Raw genomic sequence first — 14,864 nt, forward strand, 5'->3', positions numbered from 1 at the left:
GATAAGAAGATGTTACAACCACATAGATAGCATATATTCAGTTTGTTGGAGGGATGGGAATGGGAAATATTTTCAAATAAAATAAATTTTTCTGGGGTGCTATTTCAGCCAAGAACCATCATCTTTGAGAGTATAATGTAGAGGATATTTTGCTCTCTACTCTCTTCTTGGGAGTTTCTTTTTACCTAATATTGAAAATGCAGCATGTACTGTATGCAGAATTGAAAGCACTCCAAGGAAACAGTGTTTGAACTCCAGGCAAAAAATATTCATAGTTAGTTCACAAGGAGTATTTTTTTTTTAAATATTTATTGATGTGCATCACAATGCTTTAACTGACAAATACATATGCCCAAAAAGAGGAAAATATGAGGCTACTTAATATCAAATTATACAAGGTTATGGTCAAAATCAGCTGTCATCACCACAACAATACAAATACTCCGATTACCATGCAACTCCTTGATGGACATACTGTAAATGCCAGTGTGACTCACTGAAATGAGGCAGGTCCAATTGTCGCATTCAGTTTTCAGCATGCACACAGTGTAGTTCTCCTGGGTCCCTGTCCATTTTCAGCTGTCTCAGGCAAACTAAACAGGCTTAATGTGTATCCTGAAGACCCCACAAACAAATCCACAATAATCTGCTTATCTATGCATAATTGTGAGTGATTTAAATTCCCAGTTGCTTACGAGGAAGGAGACTGTTATTGATTGACAGATTAGTGAGTTGTCTCTCTTATGACTTGCTCACTGAACACAAGCAGAAAGAACACATCATTAAAACTTCCTTCAAAAGCTGACCTGTGCTAACTAGATTGACAGTGATAATTTCAAAAGGTGTTATGCTGTGTGCTATGAGCTTTGATATGGTAGGCTCAAAAAAAGGTTTTTGGAAGTGATATGCAAGGATGCTTGTTGGAGAATATCAATCAGCAAGCAGCAGGGGTTTTAGGACACTGATGAGCAGACACATATGTCGGCTGCTTTATAAAAGAATTTTTCTTTCTGTTCTCTCTGTCTTTAGATGTTCATTGCACATTCTTTGAATTCAGGTTCTTATTGTCTTCAGCGCTTGTGCCTCAATCTTCTTTTATGTTTCCCCTGATTTCTGCGACACTGTTCTCTACCACATTGGAGATGTGCCTTGACTTAAATGTCATCCTTATGTTCTCTTGTCACAATACATTCAAACAAAGTCTTATCTGCAAGCTCCGGGACACGACCACACCCCAGGAGAGCTTGATGTTTAAATACAGAAGGGACGGATGGTAACGTTAAGGTGAGGCTCTGATCAGAGGAGTCAAAGTGAGGTTGATGGTAACATTAGATAACAAGATGAAGGCAGATGCTGCTAAGGCCACAGTGTGAGAGAAAGTTGAACAGTTCAATCCCAGGCCTTTTCCCTATATTGTCAACAAAGCCACTGTATCTAATCTGATGCCCTTGTCTCTGGGATTCAGTCACTGGGCTGTCATTCAAATGTGCACAAAACGTCAGCTTTGAAGTTAATTCTTGGACACAAGGCAGCTGGAAAAGACAATGCACATGGAGAATGACAGCAAAACAGAAAGACACAGATCATTATTTATACCAACACAATATGACATCAGCGGTGATTATGGTTTTTGCATAGCCAAAGGAAAAATCAATATGGCTGGTTATGACTGACGTGATGTGCTTTCACTGAAACAAAGAGAGAAGGACTTTAGAGTGATTAATGAACCTTCTGTGGGCTTTTGCAAATCTGTCATGCATGCTCGTCAATCAAAAGATTTCCTTATGCAGCCAAATGAAGAGAGATTATGTTTATTGACAATAACAGGAGTTCCAATCCAGACACAGTGGAGATATAAAGCCTAATGGTAACTGTTTAACAGGAAGTTTAATTTCTTTAATAACTTTAATGGACTATAGCTGCTTATGTTTTCTCCTCTGATAGCCCCATATATATATTTAGGTATGAATGTGTATCCTCATGAAGCCTTTTGTGTTGTTCTATACTTGGAAGGTAATTTTCTAGCTCCTTATCTTCACTACCCAGGTCGACATCTGGTCCGTGCCAAATGTCAAACAAGGCTGAGATTGTTCACTGTTGGTTGCCGGAACCAAGCTGGCTACTGTAATAGCAAATTCATGAATAAACATAATTTTGCAGCAGTATGGGGCAGCTTTGTGGTGAAAACATGCAGAATCCCATGATTGATTCAGGTACTGCTAGCTGTTCATTTTGTGGAAATAGAAGATGGTGCACCTCATACAGTATATGAATACAGACGTGGCAAGCTATCACATTTTTAGAACACTAGATGGGTAGCTGTGCCAAATTTCCATATTCATTTATTAATTTTATTTAGTTTTGTATTGACCTTTTTTAATGTACATTGTAGAGCCTGACCGATATATTGGCGGGCCGATATCATTGCCCGATTTTAGGCATTTTCCAAACTATCGGTATCGGAATTTATAATAATAAAAAATTTAATAAAAAGGGACGAAACAGCCTTCAACCATGTTATGAGTGTTGGCGTTGCATAGTTGGTCCACCAGAGGGCACTCTACAACGTCCCTGTTGGCAACACTCGTGTTTAACCCTTTAAGTTTCATATCTTAAGTTTGTATTTTTATACATTTTATTTATCAGAACATTAATATATTTTGATGTTCCTCTGTTCTGTTGTGACAATAAAACAAACAAAAGTTTATTTGTATACTGCATTATCATATTATTTTAGTGAGGACTCATAAATAACTACAAATAACTAATGTTAGGGAAATCTGTTTATGTTTTGTTACGCGTTTCTGGATTAAAAAAAAAAAAAAAAAATATATATATATATATATATATATATATATATATATATATATATATATATATATATATATCGGAATATCGGATTTTTAAATCACCAAATATTTTTATCAATATCGGCCTTAAAAATCCTTTTTTCGGTCAGGCTCTAGTACATTGTTTATATTTAAATAATTGAGCTTTGTTTTGCGTACAACCCATGTGAGTCTGGGCATGTTTTACCTCAGCTTTATGGTAATCTAACAAGTTGGTGACTTCACTTGAGAGTGAGTATCCAATTTCTAACCCCATACTGTGTTGAGAACACGGGGTCTTCATGCCAAATCAACACTAATCACCTAAATCCAGGATTTGCCATGGATTTTCAGAAAGCTAATCAAGTGTTTGAACACTTCCACTCAGGGTGACCAGAAAGATGGTGGAAACAGCCGACCACCTGATGGTCTGGACCCATGACTGATGATTAAGTGCGTCATCTGCACGGGGCAGATGACTCTCAATAGGACACACAGCTATTTATGTCTTCTTTAGGGTGTGAATTTACATGTCAAACAAGTATGTCCACAATAATCATAGTCCGCCACAAGTAGTTGGATATTTAGGACTGAGCCATGAGAGGCAACATGTGGAGCTAACACAGGAATGTTCCCCACCACAAATAAAAAGTCATTGTTTGCTGTGTTGAGCTTGCACATGTCAGGCAAAACATAAACATTACTTTCTCTCAGCAGACAGATGATATAAAGGGCTTATGCTGACTGGCAGGTGAAATCTGCAAGTAAACATGTCTGTTCTTACTCTGATCTGAGGGTCTGCTGCTGACTTACTGGCAATGCATATATGTATCCACTGTGGCACAAGATCTATGAGCATGAGACTGCTACTATGAAAAGAATGAATGTGTGGTTCATTTTTACATTCATTCTTCAGTTGGCTATTAAATAACTAAGAAGCCAGGTTTTGGTTTGAGCACCAGCTATTCATTAATTTCTAAGTTCTCACTAGGTAGTTTCAAACTAGTGCTTTACTAATTTTTTAGAAATGTCTAAGCTTGTAAAGACTTTAGAAATGTGCAATTAGTTGCTTTGAAACATTAATTGGAAATCCAGAGTTCTTGCAAGAGCACAATTTGAATTTGCTTAGCGAGTCACTCTGGCATTGAGTAATGATGCTCATTAACTATGCCCTTGTAGCCGAGCTGCACCAATCACATTGGTGTATCTGATATAGTCGGGCCAGAGGCGAGCGAAACAGATGACGACAGTTTAATCTACCAGTTAGCTCCGCTGGTAGCTAAGCGTATGGGGCTCTGGATACGTCACTCCGTGCATTGTTGTGATTGGTCGTAGTATTATCCAATTGTGTGCAGTGAGAATTTCAAATGCATGCTTGGTGCCACCCCTCGAGTTGGGCCATTTTCATTACTCAATGCCAGACCCTTAATCTTTCAGATTTAGGTCTGGATTTCCAGGCTATTGAAACATAGGAAATACAGTCCAATCAAAAGCAAGGAACAGTGTAGACAGGAAGTAACTGTAGCATCCCAAGCTGTAACATAACCTTCAAATAACAGTTTAGGAGGCCAAACAATACATTAAAATTGACAGCAAATCCTTTGTGTATGACTGTACTTTATTTTCTATATGTGCATAAGTTGTATTCGTACAGTTTAGAATGAGTGGGGGAAATATGATTACGCTAACCTAACTGACGCTATCTTGTCATACAGTCTTCACATATTAACATAACGTTATTATTGAGTTGTGTTGTGTTTTGGGGGTCAATGTGATTTAAAATGTTTACATCATAATTAAACAACATTTTGATCAAGTGTCAGGTCAGATATGTTGACCTCTTTACTCTTCAATTTAAACAGGTCATAATATATTAGCAAGCTAACGTTAGCTTTGTCAGTAGAAATAATATAGTTTAAGAAGATTCATATTCATAAGGTTGTCAATCAACAGTACTGACTCATGGATAACGCCACTGATCTTTTAAATTGTAAACCTTTACAGCACATACAAGTTTTAGACATTATTTGATTGGTGATAGAAGTTACTGGAAAATAACAGATGGAATAATATATCTGTAAGATCAACATTAATCCAGTTTTGGACAGTAACAACAATTCTCCCTTCTACTGATGTTAATCAAATAGACAAGAATATAACCTGCAGTTGAATGGGGTCACACTGATTTTCCAGATTTTTGATGGAGCCATAAACCACCATTCAAGGCACAATAGATCAGAACAACTATTCATTATATATTTAGAAAATGAAGCCAGTAAAAATAAAGTGAAAGGTCAGGAAGACATGGTGAAAAATAGTATTTGATTATAGAATATTTTAAACCATACTGCACTGCTGCTGCACTGCTGTTCCCCTGCTTGTTAATTAGGCAAAATACCACTAAACTGACCATTAACCAGCAACTTAAATACAATCTTTAGAGCCCAAAAATTCTTTATTTTTCAAGGGCACATTTCAAAGTTAACAGAGCCACTTATCATATGCATGATTATAGATGTGTCCTGATAGCCCATCTGTCTCTGGTCCGCTGATCTGTGCCTCTCTCCTCCCTTAAGTGTATGAAGTTCTGTCACTTCAGGAAACTAATCTTTATGTATGGTTGCTGTCGTGAGCATCAGACTACATTTACTATTCTAATGTATGCAGATCGAGCTTTCATTTCCATATTGAGTCTCCTGGTGCCTCTTGAATGCCTGAAAGAGACCTTTGGTAAATACAGCTAAGCGGGGACAGGAGAAGCAAACATAGCAGAGTCTTTTTCATCGTATCATACGTCAGACTAGATTTAGAGAGGAGTCCTTCCAGGAGATGTAAATCAAAATTAGGTGGGACACCGTTCATTCTAACATCACAGACCACATGTGGCTTCTTTAAGCATATCAGTATCAATAAACTGATATGCCACTATTCTTATATTGGTAGTGTTATTTCTTGGAGGTTTTAGGAGAATATTGGAGCTTATAGAAATTGCAATATGTTCCGAGGGAACCCTCTGAGACAATGCTTCAGTGAAGATGTCATTAAACCAGTGTCAATCAATGTCATGCTGTACAATGGAAACCATGAATGAAAGAGGGAGCGAGTCAGGGAAGATGCACAGTGTACTGTCATGAAAGGGGAGCTTCAGTAAGACATACTGTAGTACTGATACTCATGAAAAACAACATGTCCCTGCCCAGACACCCTTCACATTGTCACATTGTTCTTGCGTTGTCATTTGATACATTTTTATAATAATGCAATGGAGTATGTTTTGTTACTTTTAACTAAGGATCTGAATACTTCTTCTACTACTGATGTGTTTGTAGAGACACATTTTCATGTGACATTTATGTTGTCTCCCCTCTAATTCTGTTGTTCCAATGTCACATACAGATTACTTTATTTCTCAATTTCTCATCATGATTTAAACTGTTGCAATAGGCTACATTGAACATGTAAATTACTACAGCGACAGTCTGCTCAAGTGATTCAGCTCAAACTGCTTAATACTGTACCTGGTCTGCTTCTTTTTTTTGGTCCCACCAAAAACAGAAAATTATTTATTGCTGCCATATATTACTTCTAAACGTGGACTGACAGATCACTCATTCATTGGGCAGTTTTGGCACCCTGTCTGTTATCCTGCATCTGCAGAGAGATGCACAGCCGCAGGAGAAAAACAAAACAAAACTCATTCTGCTGACTGACAGCCAGGTCACGCTGCATTCAAAAGTTTTATTTTATTTTCTGTGATGATCACAAAGAGTAATCAAAGCAGAGAAAATTTTGGATGTGAATTTTAGTGGAAACTGCAAAACTCAAAGAGAAAATGATGCATGTTGTACCACAACAGTAAGCCAGTGATGGAGAAATGATAAGCAGACGAGTCACGTTAGCTTGGAAGCAGCAAACCCAACACAAGGTTAGCTGTAAACAACCATATCAATCTCCACTACACAAGGCTTTAATGGAGATCTCCTGGAAAATGATCTTAGCATGCATAAGGCATTCAAAGATTTTAACATGCTGGGGTCTTTTGAGTTGAGAGTGGAGAAAATGAATCGAGCACTCTTGGCAGAGATTTCTTTGTTGTTTGTGTTTTTCTTTGAAGGAAATAACTGTACTCTACTGCCCAGAGGAGATTACCCATAAGAAGTGGGTAAATATAGGTTATTATGTGATCATGGCAGATTTGTTGTGAAAGAATTGAAGTCCTATCCCTAAATTGGCAGAAAAAAACTGCTGTGTGGTGCTGTGGTGTTTTTGAGCCAGGTCCTCAATCTGTTACCCTGGCTGCTCCAGTGGAAACATAGGGACCAACAGATCAGACTGTGGTTGTACTGGACATTGAAAGGAAGAAAGAGACTAGCTGATGGTACAGTGTATGATGCAGTGGCACCCTCCAGTGGACACAATGCTTGTCACTGCTTCTTTATAAGGAGGACACTATAATAATGCTTCATACCCTAGTTTGATCTTATTATTTCCTGCAAGAAATGTATTCCATCCATGTTGCATTAATGGAGATAAAACGATTATAAGCAAAACATTATCTGCACAGATTACAGTAGTATTACAGTTTCCCCCCTGGCAGAACCATGCTCTGTAGAAACTCCAGAGGAAGAAAAGGGTAAGAAATCCAAACATGGGAGTGTCTTGTTTATTGAGCATTTTAACCAGGAGAGGATGCTGCTCTCTCACTCATGAAGGGACAGGCTGGAGTTAACAGAGGAGAAAACAGTATGTGCACTCAGAAAGTCTTTGTCTGACAGAAACAGAAACAAGCAGCAAAAAGGGAAAATGAGTATCCACAGTTTGAACAGTTAATACAGTAACTCAAAATCCAGTAAAGGTTTGACAGTTTTTTTTGGAGATCAACACATTTCTATTGAATGGCATTTTACAAGGAAAGTTGACAAATATGGATGTAAAAAATCTTAAAGGAATTCTACAAATGGTTGCCTGTTGTTTGTATCTTTCTTGTTTCATTTTGTCATTTATTTTGGGAGAAGCAGTACATTTTTCCTCTTCTCTCTTTTCTTTCATTGTCTACAGATGGTCATGGGCTGTCCCTAGAAAGGATTGTGGGAGGTGTTTAGACGCTTCATATCTCTCACATTGTTGCCAGAGGCGTTTGAGGTGCAGTGTGATTTTTTTAAAATATCTTTAAATGTTGTAATGAGCAGGTAGAAAGAACTCCAGTTTTAGATCACTGTAGCCTTCTGGAGCTTTAGTGAGAGACTGCAGTCTAGACACGGGAGCCTGGGATGAACTGGTTGATCAACAGTGTGTATACGTATGTGTATGTGAACCAAATGCAATAATATTACCATATGACCATTTTTTAGGTTTTGCCTTTCCGCAGCGCTGTGGAGATAGGTCTGGCAATGTGAGACTAGGTGCTCATAGATCGCTGGTTAATATACCCATTGATTTAAACAAATAAAAAAAACACTGCAACATGTAAGTAATGGAAGACAGATATAAACACACATATAACTTACATTAATCTGTAAACAGATGTAAGTATCTTAAGTTATATGCATATATGTATTATTAACCCAGTACACCAGTTGTCCACCATGTGGTAAAGCTAAACATCAAACCTCATTCTCTCCCTTTTTGTCTTTTTGAAGGACAGCATTCCTGGGGATAAATCTGGACAATGTTTGACTTTATGAGTCAAAGTGGAGTGCCCAAACTAACCATGAGTTTTGGTCTGTATGAGGCTAACCTGTCTGTGGAGGAGGAGCAGGCTCAGTCTGGCCTTCAGGTCCTTTGATGGAGCCACCTTCGTGGACCCAGCTCCTAACCTGGGACACAGCTGTAGACCAGGAAATTATTCATTTTTTTTGCACACAATCAAAAATAATATCTATAAATGAATTGTGTAGTTAATACAGTAGAATATTTCTGACACATACCATATAACTGCAACATCCATGAGTTTGATTCTGGCCAGGGTCCTATCAATTCAATGCGATCAAGAAAGCTGCTAATTAGGTGACTTAAATTCCTGTTCGCTTTGAACAATTCACAAGTTTATGTGACATATTTACAAATAAGAAATAGGAAAAGAAGCATGAGGAATAATTAATAGTGTAGTCTACTTTACAGACTTGTGCTTCAGAATGGATTTCATTCAAACTACAGTACATCAAGTACAGTAAATTACAAAATAAAACACAAACCAGACGCAAGAAATATCTGTAATGGTTCTATAAAAAAATCTACTGCAGATTTTTGAGAAAATTCAACTGCAAGAGCTCAGTCTTAACTTTTATCAAACATGCAACGTGCATTTTGTATGTACAGAATGGAGGCTCGTGGGACCCGACAGTGTGTCTGTCTGAGAGAGTCATGACAAAATGAGAGAGTACAGCTCTCTCTGTGACCGAGGTGCAGCAGCTGAACCATCATGCAATACTGTGTGGTCACCAAGCTGGCGTTTAGACTGCACAGAGCACAGGAAGCAAGTCAAATAGACTGACCCTCCCTTTATCCCTGCATGAACCACATCATAAGAAAGAAAGAAAGAAAGAAAGAAAGAAAGAAAGGTGTCATCAGAGAGAGACAGGCTACATAAAGAGACAGTGAAAAAGCAGGAGAAGCAGACTATGGTTAAAGAAATATAAAATCACAGTGAGAAATGCAGAGGGAGGGAATGAGGAAGAGACAGAGAGACTGAGAGAGAAGAGGGAGAGAGACAGGGAGGGGAAAACAGGAGAGACAACGTGGCAGGAGGTTTCGTCCGATGTAGACCTTGGATGGGATGATAGGACTCCGGGTTCATCTGAGGATGTGTGCTGGAAGAAAGCTCTGCCTAACCATTCATAAGTGTGCTGTCACTAAACAGTCATTAACTTTCAAACCCCTTTAACTGCTGTTTGCACTTTGCATGAAACTTTTTGCATCATGCAATTTAGTTTTCACTATATATTTGATGCCACCCCGTGGCATTAAATACAGTTTAATATATGGCAACAATTAACATAATCTACATGTAATAGCAGTATTACAATGCAATGCATAAGTATTATACGGGAGGATCGCTTGGCTTGACTAAACTTATTGTCTTTCCAAATCACAATCCTCTCCTGTCTTTGTATTTTCATCTTGCAGACAGACGTTATCTCAATGATCAGGCTGCCCTATTAAAATGGAACTTCCTGTTTACCCCCAAGAAAGGACAATTTGGCTGTTGAATAAATCAGGAACCTCTTTAAGGTCACTGCACACCAAACGAATGTTGAATATCCTTGCAAAACAGTCCAAAAAAAGGATTGATTTAAGCAGTTTGACCTTTGCAGTATGACTTGTTCGAGCCCCTGTTATCCTGCTCGTGGTTTCCGACTTTGTATCTATGTTGACTTTAACACTTATAGAAAACTTGCTTATGCCAGGAAGAGAAATCACAAAAAAACATCTTTTAAGGGACTAAAGTCTAAAACCGTACATGCGTGAGCACTTGGGTGCTGATGTAGGGATGACTCGATAGATAATAAGATGGGTAAAAACAATACATTCAACACATTTAAAAGGAAAGGGACTGCATAACCCCATGTGAAGGTTTGTGACACTGAGGGAATATAGAAGCACTGCAGAGCAGACTGCAGGTAATTGTAGGTTTCACCTCTCCTTGGCCCACCTTTCAATTTACCCTTTATTGCTGTTGAAATGGGGAGATTCTCTTAACGTGCAATCACAGGCCACGTGCTCGTAAAGACAAGGTATGGCTGACACACTCACACACTCACTTCACATACATCACCTCACAGAAGCAGACCTGAGATTTACAGGTGTGTGCGTTGTTTGGTGTTTTAAGCCCCCAACGTCGCCTTCCAGGCAGCGCTGTCTGGAAGGCACTAGGATTAGGCAGTGGTTATGGTTAGGGTTAGGGTTAGGTGCCTAGAAAGTCAACGGTCGCAGCGCTGCCTTGAAGTCGACGTCGGGGGCTTAAAACACCATCGAGCGGTGTGTGCACAACTTCTTTCCTTTCTGTGCAATGGAACTTTTACCTATAACTGCGTGATACAGCAACACAAACAATCTGTCTGAATATAGTTAATATAGTTATTCTTTCTTGTTTGTCATAGTAGATTGTGTATATTATATTATAATGTTTGCCTGGCTGGAGCGGGCGGTTTTATTTACATGGAGATTTTGCTTTATTTATTTTTGTCATCGTCAGAATAAACAGAGAACAACTCCAAAGAGACCCTGAGGCACGGCATCTTCCTTACTAACCAACACAACGCAGAAGCCCACCGTTTACACCTATGCTTTATATTTGTTTCATGATTCCTGTGTTGTAAGATACTCTGACCCTACCAATGAGCAAATGTCATGGCATATATTTAAACAACACTTCAACCTTTGGGGAAATACACGTATTCGCTTTCTTGCAGAGACAGTAAGATGAGAAGATTGATGCCACCTTTATGTTTGTACGGTAAATATGAAGCTACAGCCAGCAGCCAGTAAGCTTAGCTTAGCAAAAAGACTAGAAACAGAGGTAAACAGTTAGCCTGGCTCTGTCCGAAGGCAACAAAATACATCAACCAGCACCTCTACAGCTCAATAATTAACACATAATATCTCATTATATATCAAACTTTTTGCTGTTCCTGGAAGAAGAGGTTGCCAGGCAGCCATTGGGAATCCAGGAAGTCAATACTCCCGGCCAAGAAATAGTCCAGCACATAAACCCCAGTAAAACTACAACATGTGTCAAATGAAAATGGATACAGTTACTGTATCACTGTATTTGGATTTTAAGTTGGCCACTCCGTTAAATAAAATATGAAAAAAAGACAATGACGTGTTTGGTGGGCTTTAGAGGTGTTGGTAGCCGAATTATTTTAATCTTTGAACTAAGCAAGGCTAGCTGTTCCCGCCTGATTCCAGTCCTTGTGCTAAACTAAGCCATCTGTCTCCTAATTGCTTCATATTTAACAGACAATTATGAAAGTTATCTATCTCTCGGCAAAAAGTGTATGTCCAAACGTGTCACTTGCTAAGTCCATTATCAACCAGATCATGACCAAAAAAAAAACGTTAAACCTATCAGATTCCAGCCAGGAAATCCCTCCACCAATCACACATAAGCATCATCCTCCTTGGAAAGTATTAGCAGAGACAGTTTAGAAATACAGAATCTTTGGTAATAGGTAATAGGAGGTGCGTAGAAAAAGAGGAGCTAGGAAGCAAAGAGTGTGTCTGGGTGGGACAGGGAGGAGTGGGGAAGGGTGGGAATGTTGCAGGGTGGCAAAGGGAGCGAGGGAGGAGGCTGAGGAGTGGCCGAAAGCGCAGGTTTCCACTTTTTTTTATGCCATCAGTGAAAGTAATGCAGCCCGTAAGAAAAGCAGTCTGCCTACTTTATCACTTCCCCTCATATGGAGGTGGGTTTACGTCCCAAAGGGTGTCATCCAGTGGATCCATCCACCAACACCCACAACAGCACCTGGGCAGGCTCGTCCCACCTCCCCCTCTGACCACCAGGGGAGAAAGACAGAGTGAAGATCATTCGCAAACAACAACCCTTTGGCCATAGAGATTCCACATAAGCTTCATTCCTTCCCTGTGTTGAGTTTTGGTTCCACTGTTACTGACAAGCACTGCAGGCTGAGACAATCCAGCAGTGGGAGTCTGAGCTCAGGGAAAAAGAGAAAGGGAAGAGGAAAAAAGGCATGGGGGAGGGGAGAGTTTTGGACCTTTTAAGATGTCTGTGGAAAATGAATCATGGGGGCCTGCACAGGGGGAGATCCAGAGGAGAAACACATCTGGATAGGAAGAATAAAGAAAAGAATAGGATTGAGAAAGAGCAGAAAATGCATTTCCTTTAGGACAGTTAAAAGGTGTATAGGGTTTGTTTTTAAAAGTATCTTGAATGTGCAAACCCCAAGTGAGACGTCATGTGCCTTTATCAGAATAAAGTAGTAATGAAAAAGAAAGATAAAAGAGGACAAGCAAATATAAGTTAAAGTATACACAGTGACAGATGAGTAGACAATGGGAAAAAAGGAGACTGTGAATTGTCATCTGTGAGTGTTATGCCCTGTTATTCTAAACTGGAGACGTCCCTACCTAAACACTGACTTTTCTCCACAATAGGCGGGCAGACGCAGGGAAATGCAATCCAACGTTGCCAGCTCTCAATTGCTTTTGGTTGCTGGGGCTTGTCATGAAGATTTTTTTTTCTCTGTTCACTTTTAGAAATTGGTTTGAGCCATGAGCAGCAGACACCATCTCAGGAGCCTGACTCGGCCACGTCATCTCCAGGTCTGTGTGAAGGGAAATGATCACAGTGTATAACATCGTTATAAAAAAAAGAAGTCATTTTATCAAAGAAGGAAATAATCTACATTCCGTTGTACTGTGAGACTGTTTCAACCTAACATACAGTTTTCGCTTTTGGCTTTCCCTGAAGGTTGTTAAAATTACCTCATTCCACACTGTGACATGTATATTACAGTATGTATAGGCATTGAAGCTTTATGATGTTTACACAATATTCTAACCAAAAAAATCAATGGTTTTTATGGCCGTACACTTCCATCACATGGAAATATTCGAAAGTTTGTGTGGATCATTTTGTACACATTTTTAGCAGGCCGATTGGTATCCTGGGAAACTTTGGGCTTTGATTTGTGCTTTAAATGTTAAATAAAACTCAATAGGTTGGAACACAGCATGAGTATATAATGATTGGTTAACTTGCAGGCTGGTACTTTTTTCATGTGCAAGTATCTAATTTTACTTGAGAAAAGTAAGACAAAAATCCATAAAAGTACACAGAAAACACCTTGAATCCTAATGGGAAATGCTACTGCTTTGTGTTTTAAATGTAATTATTTCCTCAGAGGGTGTGGTGAACAAACGTGGAAGAGGAAAGACAGAAGGAATAGAAGAAGAAGAAAGACGAGGAGGTAATTCCTGCCATGTTGGAAGAAGTCCAATCTGTGAGGCTGGAGGCTGCAGATTTAGAGCTCAGACTAGATGCTGGAAAACTGTCTCTCTCTTCTAATTCCTTTCTCAGCAATTTGACTAAAAGTAAAATCTTACAGCACTCTAAAATTTTAACAATGTTTCTGTAAAGCTCTGTAAAATTGGACGCTACCAGAAACAGTGTCTCACTTGTCTTTTGGTATTCCCGATAATAACTAACTACTTTTGAGAGAAAGAAATTAGTGGATGATCAAAGGGAATGTGTGTGTGTGTGTGTGTGTGTGTGTGTGTGTGTGTGTGTTCTGTATATAATTGGTGGATATTATACACAGCTATTAGCCTGTTAATCAATGTATCTGTCATAATAAATCTATACAGTATGCTGAATGTTTTGCTGTCATTTCAGACAAAAAGATGTGTCACTGTTGTGTAATTGCTCTGCCTTTGCTCTACTGATAACATACTTTTCTACACTCAAGACACAACATATGCGTCACTAAAAATGTCCACAGTACAAAACAGTTGAGTGGTTCACATGCACAAAGAAGGGTATTTGCTTTGTTTCAGTGGTGGTGTGAGAGAACAGTTTCAGTCAGTGGCCTTCATCACTCCATTTTGCCTCTGAAACACCAAATCAACTTGAATCTATGAGGTGAAAAAATACTGCAGAATACATTCATATATCTTTATCTCATATATCTCCACATACAGTATCTGTAGCTCAAGTGGAAGAACAGGTCAGCCATTAATTGCAGCATGGCTGGATGGATAACCAAGCAAAAGATTTGTGACGAGAAGGGGATATTTTTCTCAACCCTAAACACTAAGTGATCATGTAAAAAAAAGTCCTGTAGATGAAGGTAAATTATTCCAAATCAAGAATAGATCATACTGATTTATATGTGTTCACAGGGCCACCTGAATATGTCTTTGAAAGTTAAAAACATTGTAGTGACAAAAAGCTGACGTTGGTGTTGAAGTAGGACAGTCCTACTGCCTACTCATACATACTGTACATAACATAACATTCATGATGTCAACCATCATGGTAACAGGAGTTATTACTAGGCAGTAATGGTCAGGGAT

At 38.9% G+C, this 14,864-nt stretch overlaps 1 long non-coding RNA gene across 1 annotated transcript; it reads left to right on the forward strand.

The window, feature by feature from the left end:
* Positions 1-12,407: 12,407 nt before the first annotated feature.
* Positions 12,408-13,743, forward strand: LOC116066834. The gene is made up of 2 exons (XR_004109063.2): positions 12,408-13,112; positions 13,694-13,743. It is a non-coding gene; the product is annotated as an uncharacterized LOC116066834 (long non-coding RNA).
* The last annotated feature ends 1,121 nt before the right edge of the window (positions 13,744-14,864 follow it).

Source organism: Sander lucioperca, chromosome 16 (genome assembly GCF_008315115.2).
Source record: "Sander lucioperca isolate FBNREF2018 chromosome 16, SLUC_FBN_1.2, whole genome shotgun sequence".
Taxonomy (NCBI): domain Eukaryota; kingdom Metazoa; phylum Chordata; class Actinopteri; order Perciformes; family Percidae; genus Sander; species Sander lucioperca.